We start from the raw sequence: 16125 nt of genomic DNA on the forward strand, positions 1-16125 counted from the left end.
ATAATTTTATTGCAAAACGGGTTGCAGTGTTTTATTGCAATGTGCATTTTTTTTATAACAACCCGTTTTGCACTAAATTCGTTTTGCAATAAACTCATTACACATGAGCTTATTGATTAACATTGATTTGAAACGCTGAAAAGAAATATTCAAATGTCGTATTTAGTGAGTTTGTATAAAATAAAACAGAGTTGTAAGATTAGACCAAAAATTAACAAACATTGAAAATGACCAATTACATGAGTAAATGTGATTAACAAACACAGAATGTATATAAACATTGATCTTAACACTTTCATGATAAAGCGAATTTAACCCAGAAAATGAATTATGTTATTACAAAACGGGTTGCAGTGTTTTAAGTCTAAACTCACAGTTTTATCTATTTTATTTAAACAAATATATTTAAATACAACACTTGAAACTTCCTTTTAATTCTTCCAATCCATTTGAATTAATTAATACAAAAGTGATGATTTTATTGCAAAACGGGTTTAATGCAAAACGGGTTGTTGTAAAAAAATCAAATTGCAATAAAACACTCCAACCCGTCTTGCAAATAATTTATTGCAAAACGGGTTTATTGCACAACGGGTTGTTATAGAGCTGTTGTAATGGATGGTTAATCAGCATCCTCGTCTTATTTGTTATAAGACATGCATTTGAACAACTATGATTTCTGGGTAACCAGTGTGTGCAATTACGTACAATAAAAAAATACGCATCTATATGTCGATCCCGAGTATGTAAAACACGAAATATTCGCCCATGCCGCGCTGTAGTGGATATGGTGCATGCCTAGCGACCGGGATGTCACTCACTCAATCCCCACTATGGAAGAGTTATTTAGATTTCCACTGAAAGAAACCAAGTACTGGTTCTACCAAGGAAAGGACTCGAGAGCGTTTCAATACACCTTAGGCTTTCGGTGCAACCGAGAAAGGATCATACTTTCATAAAATAGCTGTCGTTTTGTAATACATGTATATGCTCGCAATTCTTGTAATCAAGTATGGCACACTTGTCATTGATATTAAATTTTAATTTTGCAATAAATTAAAAAATAATGAATTTAATTTCAACTCCTTCTTTTCTCACTACCAATGGCGAAATATATGCCAAACGAATGCGTTAAAGTGACTTCCGACGGCCGAATGGCAAAGCCTTGTTACCACAAAATGCCGCATATGACAGTGTCATATAAACGAGAGCAAACGCGCAGAAGTGGTAGTAACAGTAGCAAAAGTAGCAGTGGTGTTGCTGTAACTACTGCTAATATTGTTAAATAACTAAAATGGCATTGATTTTCAAAATAGTCATGGGTATATGATTGCGACATGCTATGTTCCTTCCAAACAATACAATAACACATTTTACTAACATGCATGGTCAAGACGTTTCACGTCACGTACTACATGCGTTACAAAACAAATCATACGTAACACGTCCTGAAAAATTTATGAGCCGTCGTGCATTTTTGAGCGATGCATTTTGCCATAAAAAAAACAACAGCTAAAGTTATTAATTACGTGCGTCGAAGGTGAAGACGTACCCTGCATGTATAAGGATACGATGAATCATGTCGACTCTACTTTTAGGGCAAAGTATCGAAACGCGTCGAATGAATTTGTAAATTTATTTTGCGAGTTTCCATGATCGTGATACAATAATTCGTAATGCTAGACCTAAGCGTTTGATATAAAATTAAGCATTTTAAGGAAATATTTGTTAATAACCGTTTTTTTTTTGTAAAAGAATACATTTCTAATATACGTAACATTTGTTTGATTTTGTTTTTCAAAAAATTAAGTCGACGTTTAATATACTCTGTCCAATTGTTATCACTGTTTTGGATGAGTATAGGTTTAAATTCAAGGCGAATCCAAAATAAATAACATATTTTTGATGTAATTATTGTCATTCTCAGAAATAATACACACCTTATTCGTATTTTCCAAAGTAACCTGTCTTCCTTGTCATGTCGCGCAAACTCACCGCACTATATTATTTAACCATTAACGATTGATTTCGACAAATATTTAACTACCGCGTAATAATGGTTTACACTAAGATATTAGCAATGAACAGTCAAAACAAACACGCAAGCGCCAAGTACTATTTAATGTTTGAACCTTCTTTAATAAACCGTGTTTTGTTAACAGCGATTCTTTTCCCCCGAAACAAAGCAACTGTAACATCAATATTCTATGGTCTGTAATCACATAGCAACGACGTTATTCGGTAAACGCGTGTCACTATATTGTGACGTCAGCTAACAACGTAAACCTTTATGAAGACTTTAAATGGGGATGATTTCATTCATGTTACCACTCAAGTGGCCATAACTCGCCTGACGCTTACGCATTTGACAAGTTTGAACGGCTTTCTGGTTTTGCTAAACGTCTCAATCTTTGTTAGAAATCTCTCTCAGTCTATTCTTCAATCACAACTAGACAGTTGTGGGATTGAATCTGATGTTAGAAATCTCACTGTTCTTCAATCTAAATGTCTCAAGCATGGTACTGAATCTGATGTTATAAATCACACATTTATCGCCAAGCCAAACATCACAACGTGATATAGAATCTGATATAAGTAATACAATTGATCTTTACGCCCTACTTGTTTCGATCGTGGTATTGAATCTGGTGTAAGAAATCACACTGTGCTTAAAGTTAAACGTAACAATCGTCGCACTGAATCTAATTTTAGAAATCACATTGTACTTCAAGCTCATGGCATCTATTGTGGTACTGAATTGCAATATTCTTCAAGCTCACATTCATAATCGTGGTACCAGAAACTTGAAAAATGTCTGTAACGACCTTTCAGCGATACGACCTGGAAGTGTTTTACTTTGTCGACATCGCTCAAGGTGAATAGAACCGCTATAATACATTTGTGAAATACATTTCATGCTTTTGTCTTCAGATCGTACTTATAATAATAATAATAATAATAATAATAATAATAATAATAATATTTATATACATAATAATTATTATAAGTACGACCCGAGGACAAAAGCATGATCTGTGTATTACCAGTACTCTGAATATCATGAGAACGCTTCTAGAATTGGATCAACTGGGATCCCCTGATGTCTAGGCGGACCATATATTTACCCTGCAACTACCTTTTGAGTTGTGGCAGTATTAACAATAAAGCTTTGTTCATTTTAATTATGCAATAACATGCAATGGTGTGCGATGGATATTTAAACTTTCACAAATTTCTAATAATGAATCCACAATTGGTATTCATTATATGTATACGAACTCCGTCAAATTCTGAGTTGGGATCGATCACTGCCAATTGATTGACTAAGCTTGTAATGTTTTCAATTCATATACTTTATGACTAACCTTGCGTAATTGAGCCAGGATAATTTTATTTGATCACTCAACAAGCCGTTGGTTAATTTTAATTGACTTATTAGCAAGTGATTTCTTTTTAATCGGACAATATTGCAATTAAAGTAGTTTAATTTACCGTACAACATTAATGCTACTTTGTATGATGTCGATGAATATCAATAGATGATTTATTATTAATAGTTTGTGAAAGGCATCTAGGAACGGTATTACGACGTCTCTAAATCACATTGCCTTTGTCGAAACAATCAACAGGGGTTGCTGGCAATATACAAAATCATTAAAACGGAAATCGACAATTAGCGTAAATGAGAATTTAAATTTCTGCCATTAAGTTTAGGAATATTATTCGATAAGTATTTTGTCACCAAGTATATTGAAAAGATCACAACACATACAAACATTATTAAATGTATCGCATGACAATTAAAGCTACATGAACATCAATCAACATTTGGAAAAATAATCACACACGTGCAAGTAATATTTACATGCTGATCATTAATTTTTTTTTTAAAGAAATAGAATGAGAGAAATATGAAACTTGACATACTTTGGTATTGTCTTTTCATTTTCTGGAAAATTGAAGTATTGATAAACATAGTAACAACATTTATTGAACATTAAAATGTATATGATACAAATACTCAAACATGAACTTTAAAACTTGAATTTAATTAGATAGTTTTTTATTTCAAAAGATAGAAAGAAGACAACGCAACCTGAACTTTGACTTTAAAAGATTGGATACATTTAAAGTATTGAAGGCGCCAAAACAAATGTTATGAGGCAACAAGTCGAATTATATTTCATTGTAGGCTCTGTTTTGTTTTGATTATTATTAATTATTATTAATATAAGTAATACTATCATGGTCATCTTTGCAAATTATAGAATAGCGTATGCTGCATTGCATATAGTAGACGTATGTTCGTTTGTGTGGCATACTGTGTTATACTAAGCTCGTATTAAGAAATACATACCAAATCCATATATATTGAAGTGTTAAATAAATGAAATCAGAACATATCTGATTGTGTTTTTCCCCATAAATATAGTGTACATTTATTATTTACAACATGTAAACATATTTTAACTACGAGTTAACAATGGATCATCTTCCCGCGGTTCTGGACGCTTGGATAGGGAATCAACTAAATGTAACAGTTTTTCCTTGAACAATGTATCCCAACACTCTAGGTACTTTTTCGCGTAAAGAATGCTCCTCAGGGTAAGGTCTAACCTTTGTGAGAGAATGGTCTGTTCCATGATTATTATTACAAGTTTCTGGTTGTTGTTAAAAATCATATGATGGTGCGCTTCTCTGAACTCAAACCTTCCCCATCGACTCGTTAGAAATGACTCACTTAGCAATATAATGGTCACTGCGCTCTCTTTGATGCCTTTGAGAATGGCATCGGCAATATTATCGCCAACTTTAAAGTCTCTATAATAAACACAAAGTTTAAATTCTGGCTCTAACAAAGGCACTAATGTATCTTTAACAAACTTTGTATCCTCGTCACTGAAGCACACAAAAGCGTCATACGTATAGCAGGTCTCAGGTTTCTTGCGGCGTCTGCACTTTCCGCAATTTACTACAAAGTCGAGACGAATGTGCCATTTGTAAAAGGCTATAACCTGGATTTCGTACCGAAATTTGAAGACAATGATAACAACTATGATCAAGATAACAGCAACAGAGGCTACTGGAATTATAATTTTAAGACGCTGATATAAATCACAATTGTCAGGGTAAAATGTAGCAGCAGTAGCTATTGTGCCTGACTGAACTGAAGTGCATGTTACATTGTCGATAGACGTTGTGTGTTGGGTTCGGATCCAGGTAAATAAATGCTCGTTTTCACACGAACATTCCAATGGATTGTCTCTTAATGTTAGATTCGACAAATATGACAAGTCCATGCTATTGAATATCTTGAGTTTGTTATGGTCAAGATAAAGAATTTTCAGCGATTCAGGAAAAATCTTTGGAGAGACACTTTCAATTAGGTTTTCCCCTAGGTCCAATATTGTTAACGCTCTTAGTTCAACATATGTTACGTCTACATGTTTAATTTTGTTGTGCCGTAAACTTACTTCCCGCAGCATTGGTAACTTATACAGTGAAGGCAACTGTGTTAACATATTATCAGAAAAATCTAAGAATTGAATACCTGATAAACACTGTAAACTCAGTGATATTATTTGGTTAGAACTTCCATTTATACAAAGTAGTTTTGAAAACAAATCTTCAGTGCAAGGTGGTCTTTCTTTAGATATCAGAGTTGGAAAATAGTTCAAATAATTGTTCGAGATATTAATTGACATAACGTTGGTCGAATTTAAAATTAGATTACCTACATCTGATAATTCATTGTGGCTTAATATAATGTGTTCTAAAGCCATGTTATGTTCAAAAACGTTTTCATTTAATGTCGTGATATGGTTATTGCTTAAATTGATGTATGTTAACTTTAATAAATCAACAAACTGATAAGGGTCCAATTGCGTTAGCATGTTCTGTGACAGATCTAACTGACTGATAACTCCAAGACCTGTAAATGCGTACTTATCAATCGATTCTAGTGAATTGTTCGCAATAATGAGTTTGCGTAACTGTGACAGTCCTTTAAATAAAGATTCATGTACCGTTTTCAATTGATTGTTAGCAATATTAATTTCGAATAAATTAGGCAGAATCTCAAAAGTTCCGAAAATAGAATGTACTTGATTGGAACTTAAATCCAGGCTTATAATATTATCAAGGCCTCCAAATATCCCCTCAACGTTTATAATAGAAATAAAATTATTTGACATTTGTATTCTCTGAATTGAGTTATTCATCGGGGAAAATGTTCCGTTATGGATTTCAGAAATGAAATTATAAGATATATCTAGATCGAGCAAGTTTTCGAGCCCAATAAAAACTTCTCTGTGGATGCTAATTATTGAGCAATTACTAATCTGCAAAACTCCATTCACATTATAATCCTTAAACATTCCAGCCGTTAGAAAGGAAAAATTGTTTCCACCAAGATCTAACGAATTAATTGTAGAGCCACTGCAATTTTGCGTGAGGTTTCCATTGACAGTTTTAAGGAAATTCCGCCTTAACTGTAAAAAGGCGAGTTGTTTATTGAGACAAAAATGAGCAGAGGAAATCTCCCGTATCATTGAATCTTCGAAGCTGAACCACACCACTTGAGATAATCCGCTAAAAGTATCCAAGGGAAAGAAATCAACTTTGACTTTAAAAGTCAAATGTTTTAATCTGTTCATTCCTTCAAACAGTTGTTTCGTTACATTCTTCAACGGTAAATCACTTATTTGAAGATTTACAATATTTTTGAAATTTCTTCCAAGATATCCCCCTTCAATATCGTTACTAACTAACTGATTGTTATAACCGCTCCTTCCACCTATTAAAAGACTTTCAACTCTTAGATACGTCAGGTTCCATGGGGTGCTATTCATATCTGTCCAACTGATGATTGAGCAAAATTCTTCCGGTTCAAATTTGAGTTGAGGCATTAAACGGTCGGTGAAATCTCTTGCCCAGATAGGATAATCACACTGAACAATTATTAATTCCGGTGTTCCATCATTTCCTAACGGTTGTCTTCCCGCGGTAACAGAAAAACTAGCCACTATTTGTAGCATACCAAGAATACCACACACGCGAATCAAAGACATAATGTCGGCTTAAAAACAGTTTATAAAATTCAGTCAGAAGCTTTTTACAGTCAGCACGTTTCACCTATATAACTTTGTGATTATTTCGCCACTTAACCACACAGGAGGAAGATAACTCAAGACTGTCTAGTTTTACGTTTCAATATAATTAGAATATTTGATTCACAGATAACTCAAGAGCATCAAACGTCAAGGCTCCAATCTGTAAAATATACAAATACACATATTAAGACATATGATTAATAATAATTTCTATAATATTATTATTAATATAAATATCCTAGAATTAATAATAACATTTATAATATGTCTTGTTCTAATGGAGTTACAATTGCACCTGAACCGTAAACATTATTTTGCAATACAAATAATAACAAACATACAAAGCAACAAACATATCACATGACAAGAACATTGCATAGTACACAACACACAGTTTAATTACCAATTTGTGGAACTGAATGGATTTCACTCCCTTGCTCCTTCTTCCCACGCTTTATGTGACTGCTGCAAGTTAATCATGCACAAACATTATTAAGTGCATTTATTAGTAATGAGTTAAAACAATTCAAGATATTAAAATATCAAAAGAAAGAATTGTATCCATTGTGCAACCATTTCATTAACCGCGAAAATATATGACTCAACATTACCAACATGTCAAATCCTTCTTTAAATACAAATGAAACAGTAACAATGGATTGAATGCAGTTAAATACAAACAAATACAACATACTAACCAGTAGAAGTCCTGATTAACCAGGTATTACTCAAAATATTACACAAAGAAAACCCCTTTTTTTGTTCAACAGTTTCCCTCCAAAGACTGACAAAACCATTCCCAATAGTAAGAGAACTGACCACAAGAAATAGGTTACATATAAGTAAAATATGGTTAAAAACCACTCGGGTACATACTCCCCCGCTTACCTAAATGACGTCCCGTCATAAAGTATACGTCTGTGTTTGTCCATGCAATATTACACTGAAATGTTATCCACCATATACACTACCATCTATTTACAACAACGTAGTACTATTCATATCTGTAACACTACTGAAAGTTTAACATGCTATCAAACTTCATCACACAACTATATAGTATACTTTGTACTTCATACACAGTATATAGTTATTCACTTTGCTAACTTCCCCCACAACAGAAATTGTGACCGCACAATTCCAAATGTTTTACTTTACTTTTCTTCTTATGTAAAACAATCATGATAAAACACTTATTAAAACATTTAATATTTTATTATTTATTTATGAAAATACATAAAATTCATTTCATAACAGCTCCAATTATGTGGTGAGCTATGTTAAAATCGATTTGATCTAAAATACCAGCATCAAACAATACAGATAATGCTTTAATTTTACAATTATGAGAATTATTAACCATGCAATTAAGATGGTAATCTTTTAGTCTAGTCGGTGGATGTCTTTCTCTGGTAGATCTTCTAGGTACTGGGACGGGAGGTTCTCTAGCTGTTTCTGTCAAAACAGACTGACTTCTCCGTGTCCTCTCTGCACCATCTTCTATTCTGACATTCTGACCTGTGTCTGTATGCTGAATATCTTTTTCAGTGTCATGTCCTAAGGGTTCTTCAGCTGCTTCTATACTGTTGCCATGGAGTATCTCAGCTCCTTGACCAGTCATATCAGCTGCTTCTTCACCTGCTTCATCAGTTCTTTCTTCAGGTTCGTCAATGGTTTCTTCTGTCCGCTCAGCAGAAACAATTTCTTCTAAGTCTCTCAGACTATCTTCATGTTCTTCTTCTTGACTCTCTTCAATGTGTATATCTACATCTGCTTCATTCACTTCTATGCATGGATTCCAGGCGTCCCCAGTCTGTTTTGTAGTAGCTACAAAATCTAATCCATCTTCCCTATCTTCCTCAGTGACGTCACAAACAACTTTCCCATCTGTTTCTTCTTTATCAGAATTAACTTTTGACACCTTTGAACTTTTCTCAAGTCCAATATGTTCTGTTCCTCCACTATCAAAAACTGCATTCTGACTTCTAATCAGAATCAGCAAGTTTCTGTGGAGAACTTTTTCTCTACCTGAACCCATTTCTTTGACACTGTACACTGGAATGTCTTTTTGCGGTTGATCAATCACCAAGTATTCTTGTTTTTCAAATCTATCAGCAATTTTATGCTTCCCATCAAATGCCACCTTTCGTACTAAAACATGATCACCCACTGATATCATCACAGCTCTAGCCTTTTTGTCATATTGTTTCTTTTGTTTATCTTTTGCCTTTGTTGCATATTTTTCTACAATTTGTTTTGTTGTTATCATCCTAGATCTTAAATCCTCCATGTATTCATATGTAGATTTGTTGCCAAATTCCTCTCTTAACTTCTCAAACACTGCATCAATGGGCAGTTTTGGTTTTCTACCAAACATCAATCCATGTGGTGAAAATCCAGTTGAGTCATGAGGAATACATTTATACGCATAAACTAATGAGTTGATATAGTGTTTCCAATCTGTTTTCTGTTCTTTTTCTAATGTTCCTAACATATCTAAAAGTGTCCTATCAAATCGTTCAGGGCCGGCATTGCCTTGGGGATGGTATGGAGTTGTATGGCTCTTTTTTATATTTGTTAAACTACAAAGCTCTTTGATGATTTCACTTTCGAAATTGGCCCCTTGATGTGAATGTAGGCGTGTCGGTATCCCATAATGTATTATGAAATTGTTGTAGAATGCCTCAGCTGTTGTTTTGGCTGTCTGGTTTCTGGTTTGTACTGCTAAAGCGTACTTTGTGTAATGGTCTGTTATTACAAGTATAGTGTCAATGCCACCTTTAGCTGGTTCCAGTGTTAAATAATCAAAACACACCAACTCGAGTGGATAGGTTGTGTTAATGCTAACTAATGGAGCTCTCTCATTAGTATTGTTTTTTCTTCTCAAACACCGTTCGCAACCATTAATCCACTGTTCTATATCGGCTGCTACACCTGGCCAATAAAATCTCTCTTTCATTAATTTGGTTGTTCTTTCCTTTCCAGTATGATTTACATTGTTGTGCAATCCTTTTAATATTTCTTCTTTGTAACAGTCAAGTATGACTAGCTGTTCAATTAATCTATCTTCTTCTTTAATGTTTCTAAAAAGAATGCCTCTCTTTATTTTAAAATGTTTAAATTGTTTCCTCATAATAGAGTCTTGTTTAGAATTAAACTTTGTTGGTATTTTCTGGTCAATGACAGCTTTTCTCCATCTATCAATTAAAGGATCATGTCTTTGTTTCTCTCGGATTTCTCTCAACTCCTTTTGTGCCAATCCTTGACCCAATTCTTCTGTTGCCTCAACAATGTGGATACTAGCCATTGGCAGAGTTTCTATTATTGACCTCACAGTATCTGAGTCGCTATTACAAATAGCTTTGACTGTTTGGTCATCTATTTGAATGACATTTTGTTGATGTAGTTTCTCGTATGGGTAACGACTCATCCCATCTGCATCAGCATTATTGGTTCCTGGTCTGTATGTTGTACTGAAGTTGTATTGCCCTAATGCTGCAACCCATCTTTGTCCTGTTGCATCTAACTTGGCTGACGTTAAGATATAAGTTAGTGGATTGTTGTCTGTTACAACAGAAAATGTTTTCATGGCTAAATAATCTGAGATCTTCTCAGTTACAGACCACTTCAAAGACAAAAATTTTAATTTGAATGCGCTATAGTTACGCTCAGACTTAGTAAGAGCACGACTGGCGTAAGCTATGACTCGCTTTTGATCGCCTTGCTGCTGATACAACACAGCGCCTAATGCTTTATTAGAAGCATCTGTGTGTAATTCAAAAGCACTCTCAAAGTCTGGATAGGCAAGAACAGGTGGTGAGCAAAGTATTTCTTTTAATCTTTCAAATGTAGCTTGTTCAACTTCAGTCCATTTCCATTCTTTAGAATTTTTATGTTTATTTTCTGTTAACTGTAGGAGGCAAAAGTTCATTCAATGGTCTTGATATTTTACTAAAATCTTTGACAAAGCGTCGATAATATCCTGCAAAGGCTAAAAATGATCTCAATTCATCTGAATTCTCAGGTACAGGCCAATTTCTAACTTTTTCAATTTTAGCTGGATCTGTTTCGATCCCATTGCTACTAACAACATGTCCAAGAAAAGTTACTTTCGGTTGGAAGAAGAAGCATTTTTCCGGAGACAATATAAAATTGCAAGATTTCAGTCTGTTTAAAACCATATTAAGTCGTTCTAAATGTTGTTCAAAAGTGTCGCTAAAAATGATCAAATCATCAAGGAAAACGACACATATTCGCATATTGAGTCCTTGCAAACATTCTTCCATTAGGCGTTGGTATGTCGCTGGGGCGTTCGTGAGTCCGAACGGCATTTTATTAAAATCAAAGAATCCTATAGAACCTACTGTAAATCCTGCTCTTTCTTTATGTACTTCTTCTAATTCTACTTGATGATATCCTGATTTTAAGTCTATAGTTGAAAAATATTTTTCCCCATTTAAACAGTCAAAAATTTCTTCAGTTCTAGGTAGTGCATATGAATCCTTCACTGTCCTTTGGTTTAACATCCTATAGTCAACACATAATCTCATTTTACCAGTTTTTTTCTTTACTAGTACAACATTACTAGTCCAAGGAGATTTAGAAGGCCGTATAACACCCCTCGCTAAGAGTTGTTCGATATGTTGACGAACCTCCTCTATCATACCAGGTGGTATTCTCCTATGACGTTGTTTGAAAGGTGTTTCATTGATTAAGTCAATCCTGTGTTTTATAGAATTACATTGGCCAATGTCAGTATCAGATACAGAAAATATGTCTTTATGTAATTCTAATAATTCTTTTAATTTCTGCTTTTGATCATAATCAAATATGTTATGCTCATCTATTTTCAACTGATCAAAAACTTTCTGTCTTTCAGATTGTTCAATATTTTCAAATACCTCTTCAGCAATAGTGACGGGTTGAAGTTCACATAGAACAGCTCTTGGAGATATAGTGACGGTATTAGATGTTAAATTTGAAAGAGTAATATTCACTTCTGAATAGCCATTTTTCTTAAATTGCACAGCGGCTGGTGTAACATTTATATATGATGGCAAATTACTCAGGCTTGATTTCTGTACAATGACTGTTGTATCTGGATGGTTAACTTGTTTGTCTAAATATCCCTTAATGTTGATACACTGATTTGGTTTTAAAAGTATTTTGTGCGGTATAGCACTTCTGACAATAGCAATTCTTGGATTTCTTTTCAATTCTCTTTCTCGCAGTACCATTGTTCTTAAACTTAAGTACCATGGAGTGTACATTTTTGTTTTCTGTAAAAATTGATCGCCATATTTATCCTGGCAATATGACAAAATTTCCTGCAAAACATTAGTTCCTAGAATAACTGGTGTTTTCTTAGAGTACTTGGTGTCAGGCACAACAAGTAACAGACAATTTCTATTCTCAGCTTTAGGTAAGCCATTTTTAATTTGAATTTCAACTTCAATATACCCTTCATAAGGTAAACTATTTCCATCAGCACATTCAATGTTTATTATATTTGTCAATGGTTGTACTGTGACTGAAGATAAATGTGTGTTATAAAATTGTTTTGAAACAACACTTACACAGCTGCCTGTGTCGAGTAAAGCAATGGCACTGATATTATTTATTGAAATTTCTGCTTCATTTGTGTCACCAAATAATTGTGGGTCTGTATCCTTCGTGCTCGAGTCCGACCCGTCAACCTGAGCACTTAAACTTTTGGGCAATTTAGTTGCCTGTGGCCTTTCTGGTTACATTTGAAACAAATAACATCACTATCATTATTCAAAGGACAAGTTCTTATGGTGTGACCTTTCTGGTTACACATGTAACATGTACTTTGAAATGAGGTACCAGCAGTAGGTCTTGATGGCATGTATGTGCCCCTACCAGAACTAATTCTACCCATGTAAGCACCACGCCTTCCTACTGGGTATCTGCTGTGATTTGTGTTTCGTGTATTGCCCTTTTCTTTTTCTAAATTCGCTATTCTTTCGCTCAATTGCAGAAGCAATGTTTTCATTTCTGACAAGTCATTGTTTGCTTCTGGAGTTATGTTGACAGCCGCCTTACACGACTTTTGTTCTTTCACAGGCCCTTTCAACTCTGTCTCAATTTTTCTTAGTTCCCTCTTGAATTCATCATAATTTTCAATTTTGTCGCATTGATAAATGGACATATGTTTCAAATCTCTGGTCAAACCAGCATGTAATACTTTTTTAAGTATATCCGTGTCAGTGCGTCGTACAGCTTTTAACTGCACTGCTTGATCAAATATTTCTTCAAGTCTCATGGCATACTTGACCACTGGTTCATTTTCTAGCTGCTGACTCGAATAAAACTTCCGCATTATACTTTCTCGGGATTCTATGCTCCCAAAAGTATTTTCTAGTTTAAACAAAATCTCATCTAAAGAAACATCCGGACCGAGTCAGCGCAAAACATCCGCAGCACTTCCCTTTAAGGCTCCCCTTATGCCTAACAATATCTGCTCATTGTTGAAGACTTTGCTTTGACGTAAAGCTTCAATTTCATATTTGAACGTATCATAGTTCACTTCACTAGCTTTTACGTCTTCTCCATAGAATGTTGATATTCTCGGATATTGGAAACTTTCAGGCTTTTCTACATTTGCATGTGTTACAATATGTATAGGTTCCGGATCTGGTTTAACCCCAAACGCCTGAACTAACTTCATCATCCCTTCTGGGCAATCAACATTTGGTTTGATACCCAGCAGCTTTAAAGCTTCCAGCAACTTAACTTCATTTTCACCTATGCCCCCAGAGGCTGTATCCGATTTGTCAGCTTCCGGATCCATGCCTATCAAATTATTTTCAATTGATTCTCTAATTAATCTTTGACCTTGAATTTAATCAAATTGTTAACTACAATTTAACTAATAATGTTTATCTATTTATTGTACACCTTGCAATTAATCAAATTGTCAACTACAATTTAATTAATAATGTTGAATCTATTTATTGTATGTTTTGCAATTAATCAAATTGTCAACTACAATTTAATTAAATTTAAACTTATCTGTCTTGCTATTAATCAAATTGTCAATAACAATTTAATTAAATTTAAACTACTCTGTCTTGCAATTAATCAAATTGTCAATTACAATTTAATTAAATTTAAACTGAACTATCATTCAAAATGACATTTCACATTGAAGTTGAATTAATTCAATTGTTTCGAACAATTAAATTAATTATTGTAATTTACTTTTATTATATATTCAATTGTTGCTCTTTTAGGATATGTACGGTAATTCAATTGCAACAATCACCTGTGACTTTATCACTATCCTAAAAGAATTTAATTTTTATTTTATTTTTATATTACTTTGTGAACAACTACGGTAATACCAATCACTGCCGACTGGGTGCGCTTATGAACTTATTGCAGTTATACGGTAATCCACCGAAATTCTTCCAATATGTCTTTTGAAAGATTATTTCAAAAGCAATATCATGAAATAACTTTTAATACAGTAAAACTTGAATTAGTTATATTGTATGAACAATTGAATATCACCGTAAAAATATTTTCTTTCGACTCAATGTCAGCAAGAACAGAAATATTCTACGAATACTTCATTTCTTCCTGAACTCAATTCCGGAACAAATATAAGAATAAAATAGCATATTATGCAAGTGTTTACGTTGAAATTGAATACTCAATTAGTAAAGTTTAAATAAATATACCTTTTTATGGTCTATTTAATTACATAACTAAAACAACTTGACTAAAATAGTGCTACTCTGAAAAATTGAATTTCCCAATGTAAGATTGGAAATTCTACAAAACTACAAGGTCTACAATCTAGTCACAGTGTAACATTTGCAGGACTGTCAATGTCAACAAGTCATGAATGGACAGTTGGACTGAATCAATGAACCGTTTAACTTGACCTATAAAGACTAAATGCATAGAGTAGATACATGAAGCTGCATCAATCCAGTATAAACATGTACTTGACTTTAAAATGTTTTATTTCTTTACTAATTAAAATAGCTGCACAATGAATAAATGACCTGAAGGAAATCTAGTAATACGATTAATGAAGACTTTAAATAGATTATTAAACGTTAGTTACCAACACCAATTAATTTTCATGCATTTTGTGAAATTCTGTGATTTTCTTACGCACATACAATATCACACAAGAAATTATTCTCCAGATATTACAGTGATTTCACCCTACCCCCCTATTTGGAAAATTTAATGTACTAACACATTACAACACCAATGTGATCAGCTGTTATATCAGTTTAATTTCTACCAAAATGGTACTCACACTCTGTTGAAAGGAAATAACCAGAATCTTTTTATAGCCACTAGAACCAAAATGTCACTGTTAGCACTGAGTGTCCAAATCAGCACTTATAATGTCAATGGGGTCCTGATCTAATGTGTCGTGAGGTCCTGGTCTAATGAGCTGGATGCTCCTATACTGATGCGATAGTCCGAATACGGTCCAAAAGGCTGCGGATGAGCCTTACGAATGACTGGTACACTTCAAATCGCCAACGATACGCGAAGATACAGCTGGATGATATTTTACTACGGCCTACATTTTGGAGACATCCTGCTGATTTAATTACATTCAACGAACAGCGCAAGTAAATTAAAACTAAGGTCATACATTCGATATGTTTTCGCATATTTAAGACTTATGAAGTTCAAGGTAGTTTATTTTAAACGAATTGTTTCTTGGTATTGTGGACTACGTGATTTTACGTAATCACATTCCACGAACAGCTCTTAAACTTTTTTCTGACCGAATTTAGTTTTTACAATAACAAAAAATACTGATGTAATAAGTAAAACCGGTTGTAACAAAACAAATAATAAGCATTGTCATGTATACATATTTTGAGAAATTTGATCATACAAGTTTTATAAGTGAATAGTATTGCCGTATATGGTGCGTTTTTCTACAATATATATTATTTACAAGTTACTATGTAATTTTACGAATTGGGGTTGTGGAAGGTATGATGGATTGCTT

At 33.7% G+C, this 16125-nt stretch overlaps 1 long non-coding RNA gene across 1 annotated transcript; it reads right to left on the reverse strand.

Moving 5' to 3' along the window:
• Positions 1-6899: 6899 nt before the first annotated feature.
• On the reverse strand, positions 6900-15663 carry LOC127879845 (uncharacterized). Its single transcript, XR_008049261.1, has 3 exons — positions 15412-15663; positions 7516-7577; positions 6900-7272 (listed from the first exon to the last, which is right to left on the reverse strand). It is a non-coding gene; the product is annotated as an uncharacterized LOC127879845 (long non-coding RNA).
• Positions 15664-16125: the final 462 nt, after the last annotated feature.

The sequence above is a fragment of the Dreissena polymorpha genome, chromosome 4 (genome assembly GCF_020536995.1).
Source record: "Dreissena polymorpha isolate Duluth1 chromosome 4, UMN_Dpol_1.0, whole genome shotgun sequence".
NCBI lineage: Eukaryota > Metazoa > Mollusca > Bivalvia > Myida > Dreissenidae > Dreissena > Dreissena polymorpha.